We start from the raw sequence: 26303 nt of genomic DNA, 5'->3' as shown, positions 1-26303 counted from the left end.
GTTTTCTATGACCTCTTATTTTTCCCTTCCTCAAATGACTCCAATAAATAAACTGGCTAGAAATGGAGACAAACCTGAGCCCATGACAAGACTCCATTTTTGTTCATAGTATTTTTCTTGAAAGTGAAAGATATGTTTTCTGTGTAAAATTGTGCCCTGTACAGAAAACAAGGCATCATCTTACATGAGATCTGGTCATCATTCTTATGTACACAGACATTGAATATGTTCATATTAATTATATTTTTGTAACATAATCACAGCTAGTACAAATGCTATCATTGTTAAACTAGTTTTTAACCGCTGACTCCATCCCAGCTTTGATACAGTAAAGGTTTGTCATTTAGCTTATTATTATTATGTGACACTTCCAGGGAGTCCAAAGACTCATCGAGGGAGAATGTGCCAACACCATCGAACGATTGGCCCCCTTCTAACTGCTAACCGTTATGCCAAACAAATTTTCCTAAAAAGGTGTACAAAAAAGTATACAAAGCTAGTAAAGAAGTGTGAAATTATTATTATTATTATTTGACACCTCCAGGGAGTCCAAAGACTCATCGAGGGAGAGTGTGCCAACAGCATCGAACTATTGGGCCCCTTCCAACTACTAACCGCGCTCAAACTTACTTAACTGAGCCATTAGTAGCAAAAATTAACCAACTTTATTCAAAGATAGTGGTATATTTTCCATTTATTAAGAAAATTCACCATAGAATACACAAATATAAAGACATGTTCTAATTCTTGAATGAAGTTAAGATTTGATCTCAAAATCTTTCACCAAATTTTAAAACAGCTATCTTCTAAAAGCAAATTAAAAAACAAAAGTTCTAAAACCCAAACTAATTGCATATATACCAAAAATACAGACAAATTGTTACAAGTATAGCACTTACAAAGTGGGGGTGCAGGAAATATAGTAGACCAAAAATATTTCTTTTTCATAATTACTGAAATTTCTTTAACATTTCTGTAACTTCACCTTCCCTGACTGAAATTTTAGAAAAAATGAATCTCCTAAACAAAGGAAACAACCAAGTAATTCATAAATAGAACATAAATTTAACTTGAGAAAGTTAAAAGTATTGACTTCAGGCATCTATCACAGCAATCCATCTCCGTAACAATTGATATGCTACATCAGGTGGTGACAGACTTGATATTAGGTAGTGTAACTGGATATATGGAAGATCAGAAGGATGATATCAAATATTAGTGAATCTTTAGTGAGGGTAGGATGCTTGGAGAGGGAGATAGAGATATTGACAGGGCAAGTGGAAGTATGAAAAATGAGTTTACTTGTGTGAAGGGATAAATTAGAAGGCTTGAAAGGCTGACTGGTGTGAAACAAGAAATGTGAGGTTATGGGAAGGAGAGAGACTAGGCAAACTTGAGAAAGAGAGAAAGTACAGGAGTAAGGGAAAATGAAATGAAAGGGAGACAGATGATAAGTGGGATAGCAAGAACGGAGAATGTTGGAGGGGGAGAAAGAGTGAGGTATGACAGTGAACAAGGTATGAACGGATCTGTGAGGGGAGTTTCAATTATATGGAGATTCAATGATTCTCAGCATGTTCCTCCATCACTTGCCTGGAGGAACGATAAAGAGTGTCTATGGCAGTAAAGTAAAGTGAGAATATGGACAGTATGATAGTGATGGTTGGTACAAATAATCTGACAGGTAGCATGAATCAGATGGTGAGAGATTTCAGGTTATTGTTAGGAACAGAGAAGTGTTAGAGGAAAGATTGCAAGTGTTTTACCTAGATATGAAAATGCAGAATTAAGGAGGAGAGCAGCAATAACGAATGACATGATAATGAGGACATACCAAAAGAGGTCTGGAATATTTGAATGCATGGAGTGCATTTGAGGATAGAAGAGAGCTGTATACAAGAAATGGACTGCATTTAAGGGTATAACATGTAAGGCTATAGGTATCTTGGAGAGATTTTTCTCATGGGAAGTGAAGGGCAGAGAAATTAGAGTTGCCAGGATTAATGGTAGCAGGGCTAGCCCCTTGTGGGATAGTCACAAGAGAGTGTATGATATACTGCAGAATCAAATGGAGTCTAGACAGACACAGAAATGTGACAATGCACCAATGTTTCTTTATACTCTTGGCATTGGTATAAAGAGAATAAAGTATAAATGCATACAAGTATGGTCAAAGCTGTATAACTGAGAGGAGACCTCCACATAGCCTTTAAAGGAATGCGGAGAACCGACCAGGGCTTCTGACCTAATGTCCAATCCTCACCTTCTCGTGGTGCACCCTGTTGGGTATCTACTTGGATACTGAACGGACGAGGATGGGCTGGCAATCTGGGATTTAGCCGACCAAATTGTATTCTTATTGGTTAAACCAAAATATAGAATGATGGTACAACATGACAAAATTTCATGCCGGCTGGGGCGTCGCCCGGTTAAACAAGGCCCCCGTTGTTTTCGCCAGGGAACCAGGGCGAACAGCGAAAAGTCAGCTACTGGAACAAATCTGAAAATAAACCACAACTCAACATCAGAGTTAAAGATCGGTACTATCAACGTAAGAAGCCTGAATGGCATAGAAATGGAGCTAGCTGAGGAATTAGATATGTACCAGATCGACATAATAGGGGTGACTGAAACAAAAAAGACCAAAACTGGTGAGATCTTTCTGAGCAATAAATACAAAATGTTATATTCAGGCAATGACAATCAAGGAAAAGAAGGAGTAGCCATAGTATTCAACACAAAATACGAGGCTAATCTTCTTGAATGGCAGTCAGTCTCAAGTAGAGTAATGTGGGCAAATATGAGAATGGGGAACTGGACAATGAGACTTATTTGTGCCTATGGTCCCACAGAAGGTTCTACTAAGGCAGAAGTGAAGGAATTTTTTGATGCTTTAGAAAAAGCAACTGACACAATGAAAAATGAAAAGTTGGTCCTTGTTGGGGATCTAAATAGCAGAGTAGGAAATGATTGTGAGACATACAAAAATATTTTGGGAAAATTTGGAGAAAAGAGCAAAGCTAATAATAATGGCATATATCTGTTGGATTTCTGCTCAGGACATGGACTGGTTATTACTAACACCATGTTCCAACATAAAAATGTGCACAAATTCACATGGAGAGAAGAGGCTAGGAATAAGAAAAGTCTCATTGACTATGTTATTGTTGATAGTGATGTTTTCTCCCTGATGCAGGACACCAGAGTGTACAGAGGACTTGAAATTGGAAGTGATCACTATTTAGTCTTGAGCAGGATAAAATTGAATTTCATATTGAAAAGAATAACATGTAAGAAAGTTTTAAAGCGAATAAAAGTTGAGCAGCTCTCAGATGTGAGCTGTAGACTAAAATACACAAAGATTATTGAAGGAAAAATGAAAGAGTTTGAGAACAGGAATCAAACCTTGGAGATTCATTGGCAAACTCTGAAGAAAACATTGATTGATTCTGCCAGAGAGGCATGTGGTGAGGTTGTTTGTAATGATAAAAAAATCAGAACTCCCTGGTGGACACAGGAGGTTAAAGAGGCAGTGAAGGAAAAGAAGAACGCATACCAAAAGTTCCTGTCAAATAAGTCAGCTTGTGCTCTTAGAGAATATAGAGACAAATGCAAGAATGCTAAACACTGTGTAAAACTAGCTAAACAAAAGTCATGGGAGGACTTTGGCAAGACTATAGAAAATAAATATCAAGAAGGTGGCAAAATATTCTGGAGGTTGTTGAAGAAGCTTAAGAATGGAGGAAAGAGTGCTATAAAAGGAATTAGGGATGATAAAGGTGACATGAAAACGGGAGAAAAAGATATCCTTGAAGTATGGAGTAATTACTTTGAAAAACTGCTAAATGAAACAAGCAGTGATGACAGCACAGTGGTAAAAAACACTGCCCAGACATGCAGTCAGGAATACATATCCATACTTGAAGTAGAAAAAGCCATCAAAGGATTGAAATGTGGAAAGGCAGCAGGAGTAGATGATATTCGGCCAGAAATGCTGAAGTGTGGTATAAAAGTCTTACAGTGGCTGCACTGCATAGTTCAGAAAGCCTGGACAGAGGGACGAATTCCCGATGATTGGAGTAGAGCTCTCATAGTACCCATATATAAAAAGGGAAATAAAACTGCATGTGAGAATTACAGAGGTATTTCCCTACCGAGTGTTCCTGGCAAGATCTATGCAAGTATACTTGAGAAACGGTTGAGAAGAATTGTGGAAGAAAAGCTTGGTGAAGAACAAGCTGGATTCAGGCCAAATAGAGGCTGTCAGGATCAGATCTTCACTTTACGACAAATAGTCGAGAAAGCATGGGAATATAACAAAGATCTGTATTTAAGTTTTGTCGATCTGGAAAAGGCATATGACAAGGTGCCAAGAGAGAAGCTATTCAATACGCTGCAGTTATATGGTGTCAATTGACATTATATCAAGCAATACTTAGTCTTTATTTGAGTTGTAAGTCAGCAGTTAGAATTGAAGGAAGTACAAGAAGATGGTTTAATGTTAAATCTGGTGTGAGACAAGGATGTACATTATCCCCTCTGTTATTCATTATCTATATGGATCGCATTATGAAGGAAAGTGGTATTAAACATGATATCGAAATTGGAGATGTTAATGTCAGCTCTTTGCTCTATGCGGATGATGTTATACTTCTAAATAAATCCGCTACAAGTCTGCAAGATTCTCTGACTAAATTGAATAACTGTTGTAATAGATATGGTATGAAGGTCAGCAATAAAAAGACAAAGAGAATGAAAATAGGCAGAATCATTGAAAATGTCAACTGTGTTGTGAATGGAGAACCTGTGGAACAAGTAAAACATTTCACTATTTAGGCACAATTTTTAGTGAAGATGGTAAATTAAATATAGAAATAGACAACAGAATCAGCAAAGCTGGTATGGTGGGAAGTCAATTGAATAAATTCATATGGAATAAGAGAGAAATTAGTTGCAACACTAAATTAGCTGTATACAAGACAGTGTTCAAACCAGTTTTAACTTATGGATCTGAGAGCTGGGTCAGAAGTAAAACACTTGATCAAAGACTAGAGACTTCAGATATGAGAGTCCTGAGAAAGATTATAGGCGTGAACAGGTGGCATCAATGGCAGTATCATATTAAAAATGAGGATATTAGGAAAGAACTTGACATTGTCAGCATCCAGGAATGCGTTAGCAGAGCTAATCTCAGGTGGTCTGGTCACTTAAACAGAATGGGCGAGGAAAGATTAGCAAAACAAGTGTTCTCTGCCAGGTTGGCAGGAAAACGACCGAGAGAAGACCAAGATATGGGTGGATTGATACGGTACAAAGTGCTTTAGACGATAGAAATATAAGAGCTGATAATATTGGAGTGTTGACAAGTAACAGACTGATTTGGAGGAAAATTGTAGATAGGAAATTAATAATGATGTAATTTTTTTCATGTAGTACTATCATATCCTGTACACCCCTTAAGGGTACATGGCAGGAATTTGATGATGATGATGATGATGAGTATAAATGCACACAGTAATAAAGGTGAATAAGTTTAATGTATGTATTGGGAATAAAAGAAGTAAATTTTTGGCATTGACAGCCTCATACTCTCCTAAGATTATTGGAATTTGGAATCAGTGAAACGTGGCAGATAGATGATGTCCTGAGAGGAATAGAAGTAGAAGGGTATAGAATATTTCAGCAGGACAGGAAGAGAAAATAATGGTGGTGGAGTCTTAATTATAAGCAGAGCTTGACAAATACGCTTGGCCACTCATGGGTGGCAAGTAGATTTTAAGACCTGGCAAGTAGCTGTAGATTGGAAACAGAATTTTTTTTTATTTAATAAAAAATAAGTTTCTAAACAAAATCTTTTTTAACTTTAAGAAAATACAGAAAAATATAAAGTATAAAGGGCTATACTAGTAACAAAAATTAATATAACAATTTTTCTTCATCTTAGAATGGTTCTCTTGCAATTCATATGTTTGTCAAACAATGATACACATCTGCTAGAATTAGAAGGATATATAATTTCCAGAAGGATAGAGATGTGAAAAGAGGAGGGGGGGGGGAGTGCTGTTAATGATTGCAGAGGAATTGTGTCCACATAGTGTGGAAGTTAATGGTGCATGCACAGATTTTGAATCTGTGTGGTGCGAAGTTGAAATAAACAGGTTAGTATATCTGATAGGAGGCTGTTATAGGCCAGGGAATGCAGAGAATACTGATTGTGAAATGTTTAGGAAAATTAGTTGGGCATGTAAAAAGAAGATGACCCTGATGGGAGACTTTAATTACAGGAATATAGACTGGAAGGAGGAGATAGTATTAGGAACAAAGAGAGCAAGTTTGTGGAATTTCTGAGAGATAAGTATCTTAAGCAGCATGTGATTGAAGCAATTAGAGGCTTTAATGTTTTGGATTTGGTGATAACTTCAGAAGATGTAGTTGTTAATAAGGTGTTAACACCGCCGCCAGTTGGTGAGAGTGAACATGAGGTACTTGTTTGGGAAGTGATGAAACAAGAAAAGGTCACTGCCAAAAATGGATACATGTGAAAGTATAAAGCAGGTGATTATATGAAGCTCTGTAGTCAGTTAGCATCAGTACGTTGGGTAGATGAGCTGAGTGGAAAAGATGTTGAAAATGCATGGAAACTCATAAGGCAGTATCTGACAAAAACAATGTATGACTGCATACCGAGGGTTAAGCGAGTAAATAGAGTAGGAGTGAAATGGATGAACAGCGAAATCAAGCAAGCTGTGCTGGAAAAGAAAATGTTATGGAGGAGGTACAAGACAGTTGGTGGTGATCATATCTATGAAGAGTATAAGGTGCAGGCTAGAAAAGTGACGAGCATGATAAAAAAAGAAAAGGTGCAGTATGAGAAGAGATTGGCTGGTTAGGCCAAGGTTAACTCAAGGGAATTTTTCTGCTACATGGCAAGCAAAAGGAAGAATAATTATGGCAGATTAGCATTGGTGGATAGTCATGGCCAGACTAACAGCTGCAAAGGATATAGTGGAATTATTGAACGAGCACTTTATCAGCATATATCATTCAGGTGTAAATGATCCGGTGCAATATATAGAAGAGAGGCAAGTATTAGGAGAATTGGAAGTGAAAGAAACAGAGGTGTATCAGGTGTTGTTGGGTAGATGTGAATAAGGCTGTGTGAATGGATGACATATCGCCACATATGCTTAAGGAATGTGCACCACAGTTGGTTATGCCCTTGACCTGGTTATTTAATGAAAGTCTTGCAGTGGGCAGAGTTCCTGAGGAATGGAAAGAAGGCAAAATAGTACTACTCCACAAGCATGGGTCTAAGACAGGTCTCCAACTATAGGCCAGTCTGTATAACTGCAGTTGTGGTCAAGGTGTTGGAGAGATTGGTAAGGAATAGAATACAGAATTGGGTTGATGGACATGGCAGTCTTTATGATGGTCGGCATGGATTTGTAAAGGGTAGGTCCTGTTTCAGTAATTTACTTGCATTTTATGATAAGGTGACGAGTATGTTAGATAAGGGAGAATCATATACAGTGATATTCTTAGACTTTGCTAAAGCGTTTGATAGATTACTACATGATAAGTTGGTGTACAAGCTGCAGAGAATGGGAATAGAGAGTATATTAGTTAGATGGACCAGACAGTGGCTCTCTGAACAATACCAACAGGTTGTGTATTATGGAGCAGTGTCTCAAAAAAGAAGGGTAACCAGTGGTGTGCCCCAGGGTTCTGCTCTTGGGCCCCTGCTGTTTAACTTGTTTGTAAACGATATATCATATGGACTGACTGGGGATCTTCAGTTATTTGCTGATGATGCAAAGTTGGGAAGAATTATAAGTAGCACTGCTGATGCTGAATCCCTTCAGGAAGATTTGAATAGGATTTTTATTTGGACAAAAAAGTGGGATTGTAGTTTTAATATCAATAAGTGGAGAGTCATTTTGGAGTGCAGAAATATAAGGCTGTGTACTATATCGATGGTGCCATACTGCAGGAAGTGAATGAGATTAGAGATTTGGAAATGATGGTTCAACAGCAGACTGAAGTTTAGAGGGCATATTGTTAGTGTTGCAAAGGTTGCATATCATAGTGCTACTATGATAAGAAGTACTGTAACATGCAAGGATTAGGAAATGTTTGTGCCACTGTATAAGGCACTGGTCAAACCAACTTGGACTATTGTGCTTAGATCTAGTCACATGGTTTTCAATGTGATGTGGAGACATTGGAGAGGGTCCAGAGATGAGTGAAAAATATAATATCAGGAGTTTGGAATGCTGCCTATGGAGAGAGGTTGAAGAGATGTGGATTGCAGAGTTTGGTGGATAGGAGGAAGAGAGGAGATATGATGGAGATGTTTAAGTTAGTGAGAGGATTTTATCAGATTAATCCAGAGGGGATTATAAAAAGAGTAGAAGGTGAGAGGGGAAGAACCAGAGGTCATTCCTGGAAGTTATGTAAAAGTGTGGTGAAGAGAGATGGGAGGAGTAGATTTTTTTACATGAGGAATTGTCAGTGAATGAAATGCATTACTAGAATGTGTTGTTAATGCAAGGAGTGTTAAGAACTTTAAGATTCTATATGATAAATATGTTGTCAGTTGAATGAACCTCCCATGATGAGTCTGTTGACTCCATAGAGGGTGTAATAATAATAATAATATTAGGACATAACATTAAAAAAATGAGGGGGAATGTCTTGGGCAAATACTTTTATTTATTTATTCTGTGTATTTTTTATTTATTTTTATTTTTTATGTGGTGAGTAGGAGTTTGAATAATTTGTCGAGCCCTGCTTATAAGTGATGAGTTGAATACTATCAGAGTGTAGAATTTAAAAGGAAATGTAGCTAATGGCATGAGGTAGACAAAACAAAATATTTAGTGGAATGTTGCTATAGGTCAGGGAACACAGAGGGGTGATGAAGCAGGAAATGTTTAGGCAGATCAGTTTGGTGAGTGATCATTATGAGAGATTTTAACTATAGCAGTATAAAGTGAGCAGGGGAAGCAACACACAGTAACAAAGGTGCTGATGTGGTAGCCATTCATAAAAGATTTAAATAAACTGGACAAATGGAAAATTAATGTGGATGAGATTAGAGATAATGGGAATATCAGTTTAATGCAACTAAATGTAAGGTCTTGAAATTAGGGATCACCAAAAGAGGCTGTATTCTCCCTTTGTGGGTCTATAGTAGAGGAAGTGAATGAGGCAAGGATCTTGAGAGTGATATAGATAAAACACTGAAGTTTAGGAGACATATTGCAAGGTGGTGAAGGTAACCCAGATGACTACTGCAATACTAAAATGGACTTTGACCAACAGAGATAAAAGAGTGGCGATTCCATTGTATAAAGTCAGTCAGTTCACATCTGGATTGTTGTGCCCAGATCTGGTAATCAAGATTTGAACAGGATAAATTAACCTTAGACAGGGCATGGGGATGGATAACCACAATAATATTACAACTCCACAATGTTAGTTATGAGGAGAGACTGATGGTGTGCAAACTACAGAATTTGGTGGCTAGAACATGAAGGGGTGGCATGATCTTGACATTTAAACTTTTGAGAGGTATTTATAGAAATGAAACAGGAGAGATTTTAAATATAACAGAACAAGGAAGGGGGGGGGGGGAGACATGGACAAGAGGCCATCCCTGGAAGTGGTGAGTAGGAAGGTGAGAAGTGGCTTTTTTGGATGGAGGGTCGGTTTGGACCATGGAATTGATGCTTGAGGGAGTCCTGAATGTGCAGATGATGAATGAATTTAAGGAGTGGTATGATAGATTTTTTGTTGTCCAAGATGGGCCTCCTGCAATGAATCTTATAACTCCATGGAGGTCTGGAATAATAATAATATTGTTATGTAAAACTGGTTTTACTGGTGGTCTACATAGCTCAGTCAGTTTTGATTATGTCCTTTAGTTGGAAAGACTAGCATTTGAATCCTGTCTGGGATGCAAAGAACAATTACCAGAGATTTTTAACTTAAACTTAAGGCAAGTTAGTCTCCTATAGAGATGGCAGGGATCTTCCTCCCAGAAACATTAATTTTTCATTCTGTAAAACAGTAGAATGAAATGTGTTCTGACAAACCAGCCAGAACACACAAACTGAGAGGCAAAAATCCATTACAGTTTTTAATATTTGACTATTTAGACTATTAATTTTAATTACCTCTAATTCTTAGGCCTCCTGCCTAACACAGCTAAGGCTAACCAACTTTGTCCACAGAGGGTGCCCCTTGTAGGACTTTAGGCTTTCACTCTAATTTTTTTCACTTAGTGTTTGTGCAAATTTGTGTGTTTTTGCAATTTTTGCATATTGTTTCCCTGATGATGTCTCAGTGAATGCTATGAAATATAGGAGTGATTAAATGTGTTAATTATTTACATGCTGTATTTATTCCATTAAACCTCATAATGAGTTCAAAACAGCGCATAAGTCTAATAAATAACAAACTACTCCTCAATATGAGGTTTGTTATAGTGATAGGTCATTGTCTCTTATTTCTGTCAGTTGGCCCAAATATCCAATACAGTTAACACCACATGCATGCTATATCTAGATTGTTTGACTGGAAGGTGATGCAGTTTTTAAGATGTCTCTTATTCTTGCAACCTTCTTTATGCATGGAAAAGTAACCGCACCTTCACATAACTATGGTTTTCTCATTGATTATTTCATGTAAGTTAACTGAACAATCAGCATTGAAATTTGCATCATAGTACTTTAAAATTTCTGTGTTATATATGCCAAAGCACATAAATACCGAGATTATCTGAAGACAAATTGCTCCTTTTATCCAAATACATAAGCGTTTTCACTTCCCTTGCATAGTTGTAAAATACCATAGCTAAATGAATCATATTTATATAATTGCATAAAACTAAAAGCACTCTTGTCATAAACAAAAAATGTTCTCCTATTTATTACATTAGCGCACTCAAAATACCCACAGATGACTCCAAAATAGATTTGCTACTAAGATAATTATTCTTATTCGATTACACTAGCCCTGCAGGGATTGATTTCAACGAATTACCTTTTTATTTAGTGTGGATCCTGATATGTGTTTTAAGATTAAAAGAGAGTGAAAATGATTTACCACAAGTTTCACAAGTGAACGGTTTCTCATTAGTGTGAATTCTTGTATGCCTATGAAGAGTTGAAACTTCAGAAAATGATTTACCACAAGCTTCACACATAAAGGGTTTTTCTTTGGTATGGACTCTTGCGTGCCTAGTAAGATTTGAAATTCGTGAAAATGATTTTCCACAAGTTCCACATGTAAGATTTTTTTCATTCATGTGATGTCTCATGTGTCTTCTAAAAAGTCCAACTTTTAAAAACGACTTTTCACAAGTTTCACAGGTGTAAACTTTCTCATTAGTATGAAGTTTTATGTGCTTGTTAAGATATGAAATATCAGAAAATGATTTTCCACATGTTTCACAGGTAAAAGGTCTCTCTTCGGCATGTGATCTGACATGTTTGTTGAGAACTGAAACATATGAAAATGATTTATTACAATATTCACAGGTAAAAGGCTTTTCATTGGAGTGAGATATTGAGTGAACTTTAAGGTCTGATTTTTCTGAAAAGGATTTATTACATACGTCACAGCTAAAAGGCTTCTCATTAGAATGAACTCTTCTCATGTGTCTGTTAACAAGGGAAATTTCTGAAAATGATTTACCACAAGTGTTACAAGTAAAAGGTTTCTCATTGGTATGACGTCTTGTGTGTTTATTAAGATCTGAAATTTTGGAGAATGATTTATCACAAGTTTCACAGTTAAAAGGCTTCGTATGAAGTCTTATGTGTTTGTTGAAAACTGAAATTTGTGAAAATGATTTACCACAGGTTTTACAGATAAAAGGTTTCGGTTTAGTGTGAATTTTTGCGTGCACATTAAGAGCTGAAATGTCTGAAAATGATTTACCACAAGTTTTACAGAGAAAAGGTTTCTCATTAGTATGAAGTCTTCTTATGTGTCTGTTAAAACTAGAAACATCTGAAAATGACTTAGCACAAGATTTACAGAAAAAAGGTTTCTCATTAGTGTGAATTCTTCTTATGTGTTTATTAAGATCTGAAACTTCTGAAAATGATTTTGCACATGTTTTACAACTAAAAGGTTTCACAACTGAGTGAACACCTCTGTGCCTTTTAAGGTGATGGGCATGTGAAAATGATTTACCACATGTTTCACAGATAAAAGGTTTTTCATTAGTGTGAACTGTTGTGTGGTTATTAAGATTTGCAACCTGCGAAAATGTTTTGCCACAAGTTTCACAGATAAAAGGTCTCTCATTGGTGTGAACTCTTGTGTGAATTTTAAGACTACAAGCATGTAAAAATGATTTACCACAAGTTTCACAGGTAAAAGGCTTGTCATTACTGTGAATTCTTTTGTGCTGATTAAGATTTGAACCATATGCAAATGATTTACCGCATGTTTCACATATAAAAGGCCGCTCATGTGTATGAACTCTCGTATGTAATTTAAGACGATAATAGTGTGAAAATGATCTACTGCATGTTTCACACTTAAAAGGCTTTGCAATTGTGGCAGCTAATAAGGGTTTTTCCACAGCTTCAAAATATTCAAGTGCATTTCCAGGTATTTCACCCAGATCTTCCTTGGGAGTCTGAATTTTTGCGTGCTCATTAAGAGCTGAAATGTCTGAAAATGATTTAGCATATGTTTTACGACTAAAAGGTTTTACAGCTGAGTGAACACCTCTGTGTCTTTTAAGGTGATGGGAATTTGAAAATGATTTACCACATGTTTCACAGATAAAAGGTTTTTCATTGGTGTGAACTGTTGTATGGTTATTAAGATTTGCAACTTGTGAAAATGTTTTGCCACAAGTTTCACAGATAAAAGGTCTCTCATTTGTGTGAACTCTTGTGTGAATTTTAAGACTACAAGCATGTAGAAATGATTTACCACAAGTTTCACAGGTAAAAGACTTGTCATTACTGTGAATTCTTTTGTGCTGATTAAGATTTGAACTAAATGCAAATGATTTACCACATGTTTCACATATAAAAGGCCTCTCATTTGTGTGAACTCTTGTATGTAATTTAAGACGATAATAATGTGAAAATGATCTACTGCATGTTTCACACTTGAATGGCTTTGCAGTTGTTGCAGCTAAGAAGGGTTTTTCCACAGCTTCAAAATATTTGAGTGCATTTCCAGGTATTTCACCCATATCTTCTTCCTTGGAAGTCTGAAAAATGTTGTCCATTGTTTTATGATTCAAGAATGGAAAAGTGAATTTATAATTAAATCTCTTACATAAAATTGCTTTATATTACTTTTCCATTCTCTTTCAATATTCATATAATAAAAACTTTTCAGTAAATTGTAAACATTAAAGAGTAAAAAGGAATTTCAGCCTGGAAGAGTTCCATGTCTCTATAAGAAGAATGGTCAACTGGAAAAAAAAAAAAATAATAATAATGAGTGGGCGTACAATAAATGTGGCAGATTTATATTAGACAATTTTTTTTTTTTTTTTTTTTTTTGTGAAAATTTTGTCATTACTTAGATTTCATTTATTGAGCTAACATGCAAGGATTTGTGTGGTATTTTTTAAAAGAGAGAATGATGACAATTTCTATTGCAATGGGAATTAATACTAGAACTGAACTAGACAAAATATTGCATTTTCGATTTCAAAAATACATCAATTTTCTGTAATGTAGAAAAAATGAAATGCTTGAATATATTCCAAGACAAATGGTAACTTATTTTTATTTTTATTTTCATATTTTTTTAAAGAAAACCTATTTGAAAGGATCAAAAAAATAGTTAAAATCTGTGTGGTATACTGTCATCGATACAAAGCATGAAGATCACTACATTTTATGTCATGATTTATACAAATAGTTTTCTTTCTACTCTGCTTTATGGAATATAAATAATCTGGCTATCTAGTTTCTGTGGTGATAGAAGTTCTAGAAAGGTGAAGCTTGATTTCATTTTAATTTAAGTATGGTCTATGAGTCAGAAATTCAGTTTTGAAATATATTTGAAACAGAATCTGCTTTATATAGTAGTTAAATATTTTTCTGTTAGGCTTTTGGACTGGTTTGAATTGGATTATGTAGGTTATCATGACTTCTCTGTTACTACTTTAGTTTAAGTTTTGTAAAAACTTATTATCTTGACTATTGTGCACAGACCTGATCACCTGGGTTTCTTGGGGATGAGAAGTTGGTAGAAAGGATTCAGAGGCAAGTGACCAAGATTGTGGTAGGTCTATAATGCACCTTATGAGGATAGCCTGAAGATCTGCTGGTTACAGAAATTGGTTGATAAGCATAAAAGGGGTGATATGTATTTTGTACAAGATTAATGGAGGAGAAAGTTTTCAGAACAGGTCTTGTGGCAAGAGAACTTGGAAGCTGAGCAAGATTGTGAGGATTAGATTTTTTGCTTGGATAGTGTGAATGACTTCAAAGCAGATATTGCCCAAATATTGGACAGTGCTTGACAATGTTTAGGCTCTCCCTTGTTGAGGCCATGGACTCCATGGAGTTTCTTCAATGTCGTCAATGTAATAATAATAGAATGACTGGAATGATAATGTTATGAATGTCAATGCAGAACATGAATTTTGTCAGTTAAGATCTTGTTTTAATAATTTCTTCATCATTTCCAATATGATCAGTACTGAAGAATGACTATATATAAGATGTCTCAGAAAATCACATCAGTGTCCTATCTGTTGAATGCCTCTTAACAGCTTAAAAAGAGATCAACCGTATCATCCCTTTGATTTCTATCCAACACACTGCAGGTTAACTTCACAACTATGCAGTCTGGAAATAATTTTTGTTACCCAAATGTAAGGTCTTGAGGTTTGGGAAACATCGATGGGATGCTGCATACTCTATGGGAGGAGTTATACTGGAGGAAGTAGGGGAGACAAGAGATCTGGGGGTTCATGATTGATAGAAACCTGAAATTTAGGGGGCATATTGCAAAGGTGGTGAAGGTAACACAGAGGATTGCTGCAATTATGAGAAGGACACTGAACTGCAGAGATAAAAGGGTTATCATTCTCTTGTGTAAGTCTCTGATCAGACCACACTTAGACTATTGTTCTCAGATTTGGTCCCCAGGATTTGAAGGGGATAAATTAACTGTGGAAAGGGTACAAAGATGGATGACAAAGTTGGTTTAGGGACTGTACAATTTTGGTTATGAGGATTGGCTGAGGGAATGTGGACTGCAGAGTTTGGTGGATAGAAGAAGGAGAGGTGATATGATTGAGAATTTTAAACTGTTGAGTGGTGGTTACACGGTTGACACTGGGGAGTTCTTTCGCTTGGTTGAACAGCGGGTAGGAGTCATGACAAGGGACCATCTCTGGAAGTTACAAAAGAAAACTGTGAGCAAGAGGGTGAAGAGTGGTTTCTTTGCATGGAGGGTGGTTGAACCGTGGAATGCATTGCCTGATGGAGTGGTGAGAACGAGAATGGTCAATGAGTTTAAGGAGTGGTATGATAGACTTTGTGTTTCTTAGGAAGGACCTCCCATGATGAGTCTTTTGACTCCATGGAGGCTTGAATAATAATAATTTCCTCTGAGGTTTTTTCATTCCTTCAAATCTTGGTGACCAGATCTGAGCACAGTAAACCAGACATGGTCTCATCACACACCTAATGGAACTGCAACTGTTATCTTTATTAGTGAACATCCTTTTCGGCAGTGCAGCAAATCCTCTGGGATATTCTAACACTACTAGGCCACTACTCTTTAATATGTATATCAGTGATATAGAGAAAGATTTAAGAGGGGATATTCAGTTGTTTGCTAATGATGCAAATAAGGGAGGGCAATAGTTGATAAAGATGATGTAGATATCCTACAGGATGATTTAAATAAATGAACATTGTGCGTAAAGGATAATGATCGTCAATGTAATGTTGCAAAATGTAAGATTATGCACTTCGGGTTGAAAAGGTTGCATGTGGTCTATCATATTGATGGTATTGGATTGCAGGAAATTGATGAGGCTAGGGATAATGGCAGACAAAGAGTTGAGGTTCAGAGGGCATATTGCAAAAGTTGGTAAAATAGCTGAAAGGATTACTCGGATGCTGAAAAACATGCTAACAAGTAAAGATCCCTCTTTTTAAGGTGATCTTGACTACTGCAACAGATTTGGTCACCTGGATTTCTTGGGGACCATGAAGTGGTAGAGAGGATTCAGAGACAACTGACCAAGATAGTGACGTCAAGATTTGTGGAATACTCCCTACAACAATAGGTTAAAGGTTTGTGGGCTACAAAGTTTAGTTCACATTCTTACACTACTTCCATGGATAGCTCCTATTGCTTTATTTGTTATATATTGAAAAATTTCCTTTGCATCAATATTATAAATCTCCTTTAATATCTTTAAAGTTTCTATCATGTCCCCACTTTTCTGCCTATCAACTAAACTTTATAACCCACAAACCTTCAACCGGTCATCATAGGGAGCATTCCATAGACCTCTACCCAACTCTACCAGCTCCTGGTCCCCAAAATACCTAGGTGACCAAATCTGTGCACAGTAGTCAAGATGCAGCCGAATCATAGCCTTATACAGAGGGATAAAAACTTCTCCATCTTTGCTTGTTAGCACGTTTTTCAACATCCAGGCAATCCTTTAAGCCATTTTACCAACTTTTGCAATATACCCTCTCAACTTCAATTCTCTGTCCACCATTATCCCCAAGTACTTATCCCCATATCCCAGAAGAGAAAATTATTAGTGGTGTTCCCATCTGCTTTGGGAGTACTTTAATTTCTATATATAACATTAGGAAAGGCTTGAATAGTGATATACATTTGCATGATGCAGATGATGCACAGATGGGAAAGCTATGACGAGCTGAACAGATGTCATAGCCTTGCAAGAGGACCCGAATAAACTGTATGAATGGAAAAGTGAGTGGGGTTTAAAGTTCAACATAGCAATATAAGATTTTAAATTTTGGAGAAGTATAATTATTATTATTATTGTACAGGCACCTCCATGGAGTCCAAAGACTCATTGCAAGAGACCCAAACTATCTACACAATCTATCATACCTCTCCTTGAATCTATTGTTGTGTCCTGAATAAGCATTAAAAAGGTTTATATTAAAATATTCAGGTCACAACATTAATTCTACTCAGGCAGAGAACATGGAACGTTGGCAACAGAAAAAATAAGTTGTTTGTGAATATAAGTCAAGATAAAGTTTAAGGAATTGTATAAAATTGTATAAAGTGTTTAAATATAATCTGTATTAAGTGTGGGCCTGATAATAGAAATCCATGTAAGCTGGCTAAATCCATTTGAAAAACCAGCCTCTTGCACTGAAATAGTAAAGCCTGTGAGTCAGGGTTCAAGGGTCACTTTTACCGTCCTGCATTATGAAAGTATTGGAAAGGGAAACCTAAGCGTCTTCCAGGAATAGGAGGCAGACACACGTGCAGAAAAGATAATAGAGGGAGCTAATGAGATTGACGTGGACACATGTGACCGAGTTGGCGTGTATCGCAAATATCGAGATTTACCGAGAGGAGAAAATTAAACAAAAAGGCCTTGCATGAAGATTCGACCTCTTTTTTTCTTCCTGGATTCCTGATCTCTCGGAGTGGTCCTGCTCATCGTAGGAGGGAAGTCCATGGCCAGTCGCAGAAGGCACTTAGTTCGTCCATTGTAGCGTTCGTATTGGGCCAAGCTATGTCCGTGTTCTAGGATAGCTGTGATGTTGTCGTACGACAGAGGGACTAAATTGAGCCATCCATTCAAGGCGATGTTACCGTGCCACCTCCCACGTTTCCGTCGGATATTCTACTCGCACAGATATCCTCCAAAGCGACTACATTTGAAGGCCTTGATGATTAGACAAGGCGGGAACAAGTTTTAAGAATTCAAGGACAGAAATGGTAATAGACTTTTGAAATACTAATTCCAGTTGTAAGAAGAGAGTGAATTTCCTGTGTGAACGTTTAAATTGGACTGAACTTAAAGAACTGTAAGAGTAGCCTACAACTAGATACGTGTCCGAGACAGTGTTAAGAATTGTTAGCCCAAGAGGCCGAATAGATATAAGATTATGTTAAACTAAAAGTGTAATTGTGCTGATGTGTTCACTGATAGCCGCGTGTATCCGAATGGCTTAATGATAATCTATGAATTTTACTTTATGATTGTATTTAAGGTTATTAAGATTTAGTATGTGTGATAAGTACAAGTTAATTAGAGCTTGTGATCTGAGTTGAGTGCAATCATATTATCCTGTTTTGAAATGTATTATAGTGTATCACCTTAAAGCTCATTAAATTGTTTCATTCATGTACTTGCCTGATCTGCCTATGTTATATGAATTCAAAACTACTGCTCATAAAAATAACAACGAACCAAGCGGGATAAACCCATGAATACTAATGCAATAAGTAAGCCACGACTGTAAGAAAGAAAAGGACAAGCGGGGGGGGGGGGGGGATTTATGCTTGATCAAATAATCATTAACTCTCTAAAGGGGTCACCCTGAACAAGAATCCTTTCTACTTAGGTATTAGCTGGTGCAGCATAAATATAAATGTGTTAATACTTATAGGGTGAACTTCTTCAGATTGTTTGTTTAGGACATAGAGAGGCCAATAGGACTGCAAAGCACTGAAGGAGAGAATATTTGATTGTAGAGTTTAAATTATAAGGGATAAAATGTATAAGTAAGGTACAGTGTTGGACGAGCTTTGAATTTAAGAAGGATAGAATACTGGAGTAGTTAAGAAGGGGTAGATAAAAGGTAAATAACTAATTAAGTAAAGAAATAGCAAACAAGATAAGAAAAGGGCAATAACATAAATGACGGAGTCGAGAGGATAGTAAAGACAAAGGATAAGAAAAAGTAATAACATAAATGGTGCAGCTAGCCGGTAGGATAAAAGAAAGATATAAAACAATAGAAGTTAATCTAAACGATTAGAGTATAAACGTATTATAACAAATAAGTAGAGATATAAATAATATAAGGAAACGTCGTAACACTATTAACAGTTAAGCACTCAGAACTGACTCTGGCAACCCATTCCACTCATCCACAACTCTCCAAGTAAAAAATCTAGTCCTCACATCCCTACTATCCATACTTTTATTCAACTTCCAGGAATAACCCCTTGTTCTGGCACCTCCAGCCAAGTGCTGAAATATTTCTTCTTCATCTATCCTATAAAACCCTTTAAGCAACTTAAATATTTCTATCATGTCCCCTCTTTTTCTCCTCTCAACCAACTTCTGCAATTCACAAACACTCAATCTATCTTCACAGGGAACATTCCACAGACCACTCACCCTTGAATCTTCTCTATACTTCCTCATCCACAAGAAACCAGATTTCACCATAATCCAGATGTGAATGTATCAAAGCTTTATAAAGAAATAACAACTTCTTTATCTCTACTTGTTAATGTGTTCTTCAATAGCCAAGTAATCTTATGGGCTACCTTAGCAACATGTCCTCTTAACTCTCTGACCACCACCCCTAAATCTCTAGCTTCATCTATTTCCTGGAGCACAGTGCCATCAACGTGATACACAGCTTATAATCTTTTTATCCCAAAATGCATAACTTTACATTTCTCGACATTAAACTGACACCTATTATCTTTTGCACATACTGACAGCCTATTTAAATTGCCCTGCAAGATCTCCGCAATGCCTTGATTAACTACTACTCTACCACCAGCGAACAACTGAATATGAATTGGCGAAGTAGAGTAGTGTGCCCTCCCACAATGAGTCCTTGGACTCCTTGGAGGTGTCACATAATAATAATAATAATAATAAACAGGCAAGTGGGTTTTTCCTCCCAGAAACTCGGGTTTTTCGTCCCGTAAACTCAAGAAAATCGACCGTAGTACCCACATTATTTCAGACAGTAACATATCTTGTTAAGGTTAGGTACCAAGAGATGGCAGCACTTGTCTGCCAGCCTCTTCATCAGTGGCTGCTGTAATTAGTGATAGACATGGGCCAGCTATGTCTGATTGGCTACCGGTGGAGATTGAACTGCCCACTCAATCTCCAAAAGCTAGATAAGGTATAAAGGTCTCGCCTACTCCCTATAAGGGAATAAAAGGCGTTAGCTGATTTTTTTTTTTGATTTTTTAATAATAATATTTTCTTTCAGGTTATTTCTTATAATGATTTATGTACAAATTAAACAGCAATGGTTCTAGTACTAAGCCTTGCTACACACCACTAGTCACCTGATTTCACCTGATTCTGCCCTTCCACATACCACTTTTCGATATCTGTCCAGCAGCCACCCTCTTATCCACTTAACCAGTGTCATATCCATCCCAATTTGTTTTAATTTGCATAATAAAGTTCCATGTGATAGTCAAATTGCTTTGCAGAATCCAGTAGAATCATTGTGTCACAATTTCCTTTATCCAATTAACTCCTCCATGTTCTCTAAGTATCTTAGATGAGATGAAAGATGGTGACAGTGGATGGGGACCTAAAATGTTGGGGACAATTTTGCTAATATTCAGGAAAGCACAGCAGATTATTGAAATTATGCAGTGAAAGACTAACATGTAGAAGCAAGGCTGTTATGATTTTATTATGCAAGGCCTTGATCAGACCATATATGGATTACTAAACACAGATTTGATGGTCTTCTTTTCAAAAGAATGACGAGATGTTGGAGAGGGTTCAGAGGCAATTGACTAAAGTGGTTTTGGATCTCTGGGCTATTGAATGTGAGGACAGATTGAGGAAATGAAAACTGCAGAGCCTAATGCTGTGTTTTTCAAACCACGAATCATGACCCATTAGTGGGCCATGAAATCAGTTTAGCAGGTTGCGACTTTAAGCAAATGATTTCATAGCTTTAACATGTTCATGACAGGAGGTGTCACATTTTGCGTTTCCTTTCAAGAGAGTGAACTTGCTTGACTGTATATTGTGTCCCTTCCACATTTAAAAAGTTTTAAATATATATGGCATGTTTGTCTGAATGTTTCTCGTTAAACTTGAACTGCTAGTACTGTCTTAAAGGTAATGTATAGTGTTTGTGGAAGGGGAGTTGTTTATCATTATGCCGTCATTCCAGATGTCTCCAATTTACGCTAATTGTCACTATATACAGTACATACTCTATAATTGTGATCATACTATATTTAGTGGTACAGTAATCTACTTGATATTCTGATATATGTGGTGTCTGTTGGAGGGAGGATATTTATAACTATACAGGGACATTTTCATTACTCTTGAGAAAGAATATGCGTAATGAGCAAAACTGTTTATTCTTATGAATAAAAATGAATCCTATGTTTTATGCACATACACCTGTAGCAATAACACTCCTTAATTTCCATTTTTGTCGTTTGAGTTTTTTTTCTTTTCTTATGTTGAATTTAAATGCTACTAAAATTCGTATCTGATATTAACTTTGTTATGTTTTTGTTTTACTTGATTATATGCAGTAAGGACATATTGTTCTGGGAAACTTTTGTTTCAGTTTAGTATATGTGTGTTTCACGACTTGCTTGACTGATTATTTGTGTCCCTTCCACATTTAAAAAAGTTTTAAATATATATGACATGCTTGTCTGAATGCTTTTGATTAAACTTTAATTGTAAAATTAGTACTCTCTTAAAGGTAATTTATAGTAATGCTGGCCTGGTTGGCCGAGTAGTTAGTGTATCCACTCTCCAGCCAAAAGGCTGCAGGTTTAAATCCCACCATAGGTATCGATGTTTGTGATTGTCTGTGAAAATACTAGTGATGGTAGTGGTGGTGGGCAGTAGATGTGTTGGTGTAGATGATGATGGTAGTTGCAGTTCAGTGTAGTTGGTGGATACAGAGTGTGACGTAGTGGAGATGGAGAACAGTAGAGTAGGTGCCCTCACTTGATGAGTCATTGGACTCCTTGGAGGTGTCAAGTAATAATAATAATTTCTTCTTGATGAAGAGAGCTGACCCTAGAGGTAGTGCAACACCAGGTCAACTAGTGGCAAAGGCAGCGTAAGCTAGATGCACTTCGCTGCCTTCCAAAAATCAGTTTCTATATTGGTGGCTGATGGGTATTAGATATTAACTGATTTTTGAAAGGCAGCAAAGTGCTTGGCCAGTCATCTTTATTTTCTTCTCGACCAAGCAGATGTGATAAGCTGAGGGGGACTGAGGTATCGTACAACCTCAGTCCCCTGAGCTTATTACATCTGCTTGGTCGAGAAGAAAAATTTATTTTTTTATTGTTGGTCATGGTCAGAAAAGGTTGAAAAATACTGTCTAAAGATAGAAAGAGGATGGCAGACATGTTCAAGACATAAGTTGATAAGAGGTATTTACCATATTAAAGTGGATGAGATTTTTCATAGATTTGCTGGAGACAGGGAGAGAATAAGAGGTTATACTTGGAAGCTATATAAGGAGGGTATATGAGCAAGGGAAGTAAGGAGTAGTTTCTTGCATCGAGAGTGACTGATGGGCACAACCTCCTACAATGACTCTCTTGACTTTGTGGAAGTTTGATGATGATCATAAATAATAATAATAATAATAATAATATACTGCCAACAAAAATGTATGAACTTGACAAGCAAGTAACACAAACATTACAACTCAATATCAACAACCTAAAAAATTAAATTTCATCAAAATATGCACTATAACTTATCATTCATCAAAATAAATTCGATGAAAATTTTCTTCCAATACAGCTAATAGATGACTGAAGTGTATATTTAGTGAATATGTCTGATAAGCATTTAGGTGCAATTAAAAAGCCCATCCTTGTTGAATCCTTGGAATCCCCAGATAATAATAAATCTCACCTAGGGCACTCAAAAGGGAAATTTTTCTTTTGATGACAAAGTTTAAAATGTCAAGAGAGAGAAGGAAGGCAAAATAATTGAACTCTAAAGAACATTTCTGTATTGGTCGTGAAGAAAGGAAGTCATTTGCCTTCCACCTAAGTAGGTGAAAGAATCAAATGAAATACAGATAAATAGTACATGGTGTGAGAAAAGGATACAAAAATGACGATTAGGATCATCCTTAAAAGTTCAGCAAGATGGATGTAAGATGTAACTTTTCTCATGGAGAGCACTAATAAATGCAATAATCTGATAAAGTGGATATCATTACTTCAATGCACATTAAGTTAAGAAAAGGCATGACAGACAAAGAGAGCTTGAGAGGAATTGGAATAAATAAATAAATTCCATGTGATGATACAGCGTTCCCCCTTTATAAGGAAGCTCACGGTACCATCTAGCCCCCCCCCCCCCCCCCAAATATCATCCAGGCTCTAGAATTGGCATAGGCTGATGAATCAAACCTATGGCTGGGTCAGTATTCCTGATTGTAATCCGTGTGTGTCCTCGGACTGGTTTGCCTTCTTGCGGGATGAAAAACACCAGATAAACTGGCGGAAAAAACCCTGCTGTCCATGCCCAAGACCAGCTAACTTGGCTATGGCTGAGGAAAATCCTTGAGCTCCTCGTGTCGTTGACGGGAATTGCCTGGGGAAGGACACTCTTCCCTAGGCATATGGTTGTGAAGCGCAAAGCCACTAGGCTAACCGTGTGGACTAAGTATTGGAATTACACAAAGGTTTAAAAATTATCAGAATAATTATAAATCCAAATAGTGGAAGGAGGAGGGGAAAAACCTTTTAAGATACTAAAATAAATATCTATAAATTAGCTGTATACAAGACAGTGTTCAAACCAGTTTTAACTTATGGATCTGAGAGCTGGGTCAGAAGTAAAACACTTGACCAAAGACTAGAGACTTCAGATATGAGAGTCCTGAGAAAGATTATAGGCGTGAACAGATGGCATCAATGGCAGTATCATATTAAAAACGAGGATATTAGGAAAGAACTTGACATTGTCAGCATCCAGGAATGCGTTAGCAGAGCTAATCTCAGGTGGTATGGTCATTTAAATAGAATGGGCAAGGAAAGATTAGCAAAACAAGTGTTCTCTGCCAGGTTGGCAGCAAAATGACCCAGAGGAAGACCAAGATATAGGTGGATTGATACGGTACAAAGTGCTTTAGACGATAGAAATATAAGATCTGATAATGTTGGAGTCTTGACAAGTAACAGACTGATTTGCAGGAAAATTGTAGATAGGAAATTAATAATGATGTAATTTTTTTCATGTAGTACTATCATATCCTGTACACCCCTTGAGGGTACATGGCAGGAATTTGATGATGATGATGATGAAATAAATATCTTACGGATCCATCAAAAGCTATGAAATCTATATTTTCAAAGGCAATATGTATAATTGTTTTATTTTATTTCAGACCATATGAGATTTCCATTCCAGATTATATCCCACAAATAAAGCTGGTATGGTGTGCACCATCATAAACTGCTGTATTACCTAACAGAGGAATTCAGTATATAACATCCTACAAACTATACCCAACAGGTACTGAAAATATACTCAGAGTCGTTTTTTTGTGTGTGTGCGTTTATGTTTATATTTGATCGAATTAATTAAGAAGTAGCAACAGCAGTCATTGGGTAATGAAATCAATCCCTATGAAAGCAAAAATGCTTGGGTATTACGCCTTATATATATATAATGCTGTTATCTGCATCGAAATTATCTTTAAAACTGCATCAGCAACATGTACTCCTCTGAATGGCTATCCAATGCAAGTGAAGATGCAAAGGTAATATAATGAAACTCCTAAATAAATATTTGTTAGACCTAACTCAAGACGGCGCGCATTGCTTTGTCTTATCCGCTTTGTCATTTAGGCGATTTATTTCTTATGACAATTATTAATTATACATTACAATCGAATGTAATTAATTCAAAGTAGTTCAATTATGCTTTCTGCCAAATTATCAGAATTTCTGAATAAAATCATATGAATGTTAATCCATTAAAAACTTGATTGCATGTTACTTATTACTCAATTTATATTCATTATAACAATTAAAATAAAATATAAAATAATGATCATAAATTTTTCAAGCTGCTCGTAGGGAACGTACTTACTTTTCCTTCGCCAAACGGGCAAGCAACACATCCCGGCCACAGAAACACATTACGCACCGGCAAAACTTGTCGTGTCGATCCGCCAATTTCTCCGACGGCAGCTACTCATCAGAGCAATCATTATTCCTATTCATGTCCTCCCCATTATGACAATAAACAATGATAAATTTTTAACAATATTCTGAACCAGAAGTATTTGCTTTTCCACGCCAAACAGGCAACAACACATCCCGGCTACAGAAACACACGGCGTACCGGCGAAGCTTGTCGTGTTGTTACGACAACAGCTTATTCACCATAGCAATCGCTGTTTCCACTCATATTCTTCGGATGATGACAAATAGTAATCATCCGAAGAATCAGAAGAGGTTAATTCACATATCTTCAAAACAACTTTTCAGAGATAGTTGTAAAACTTATTTTCTTCACAACAGACAGAGAGGTGCAATTTCTTAGGCATGAATTTCTTAGTCCATAAGCAAATGTATCCGTTAGGGACAAACAAAAAAATTCTTGCTGCAGATTATTCTTAGGATTGGCGTCTTCGAAGTTCTTTTTTCTCAAAGACTTTCAGCAAAAATCTTGAACAAAAAAAAGGTGATTTTTTGATTATTTTTTGTAAATACACACCATCTTATATAACAGAAAAACAACAGAACCGAAACAAGAAATAATGTTATTAATAAAAGACCACTCTTTATTAATAAAATCATCCTCAGAAATTCAAAAACACAAAATACAGAGATTACACAACAAAACGTTTAACTGAATCTCACATTCTTGGATCCTAAAAGGCACTAGAAATATTCGGAATTAGCAAAATCATAGAAAACGAAGCTCAGTGGAAGTTACGCTTGCATCCTCTGCGCTTGGTCGCTCGAAGTTTGACTTAAGTTCAAGTCTAGTCGCTAACTGGAGGAACTTTTTCTAAGCCTTTCTTCGACAGGTTCCAGAGTTAGTCGATCTCTGGCATGGCGAGAAGGTTTTTCCTCCCGGAAACCCGGGTTTTTCGTCTCGTAAACTCAAGAAAATCGACCATAATACCCACATTATTTCAGACAGTGACATATCTTTTTAGGATTAGGTACCAAGAGATGGCAGCACTTGTTTGCCAGCTTCTTCATTGGTGTCTGCTATAATTAGAGATAGACATGGGCAAGCTATCTCTGATTGGCTACCGGTGGAGATTGAACTGCCCACTCAGTCTCCAAAAGCAAGGGATAGGGTATAAATAGGGTATAGGTATAAATAG

At 36.6% G+C, this 26303-nt stretch overlaps 1 long non-coding RNA gene across 1 annotated transcript; it reads right to left on the bottom strand.

The window, feature by feature from the left end:
- Nucleotides 1-13307: 13307 nt before the first annotated feature.
- Nucleotides 13308-25535, bottom strand: LOC150099188 (uncharacterized). The gene is made up of 2 exons (XR_016549424.1): nt 25052-25535; nt 13308-13450 (listed from the first exon to the last, which is right to left on the bottom strand). It is a non-coding gene; the product is annotated as an uncharacterized LOC150099188 (long non-coding RNA).
- Nucleotides 25536-26303: the final 768 nt, after the last annotated feature.

The sequence above is a fragment of the Typopeltis vanoorti genome, chromosome 14 (genome assembly GCF_054136105.1).
Source record: "Typopeltis vanoorti isolate ZY-2024b chromosome 14, IOZ_Tvanoo_1.0, whole genome shotgun sequence".
NCBI lineage: Eukaryota > Metazoa > Arthropoda > Arachnida > Uropygi > Thelyphonidae > Typopeltis > Typopeltis vanoorti.
Note: the sequence above shows the minus strand (reverse complement) of the source record. Positions and strands in the feature narration are given on the sequence as shown.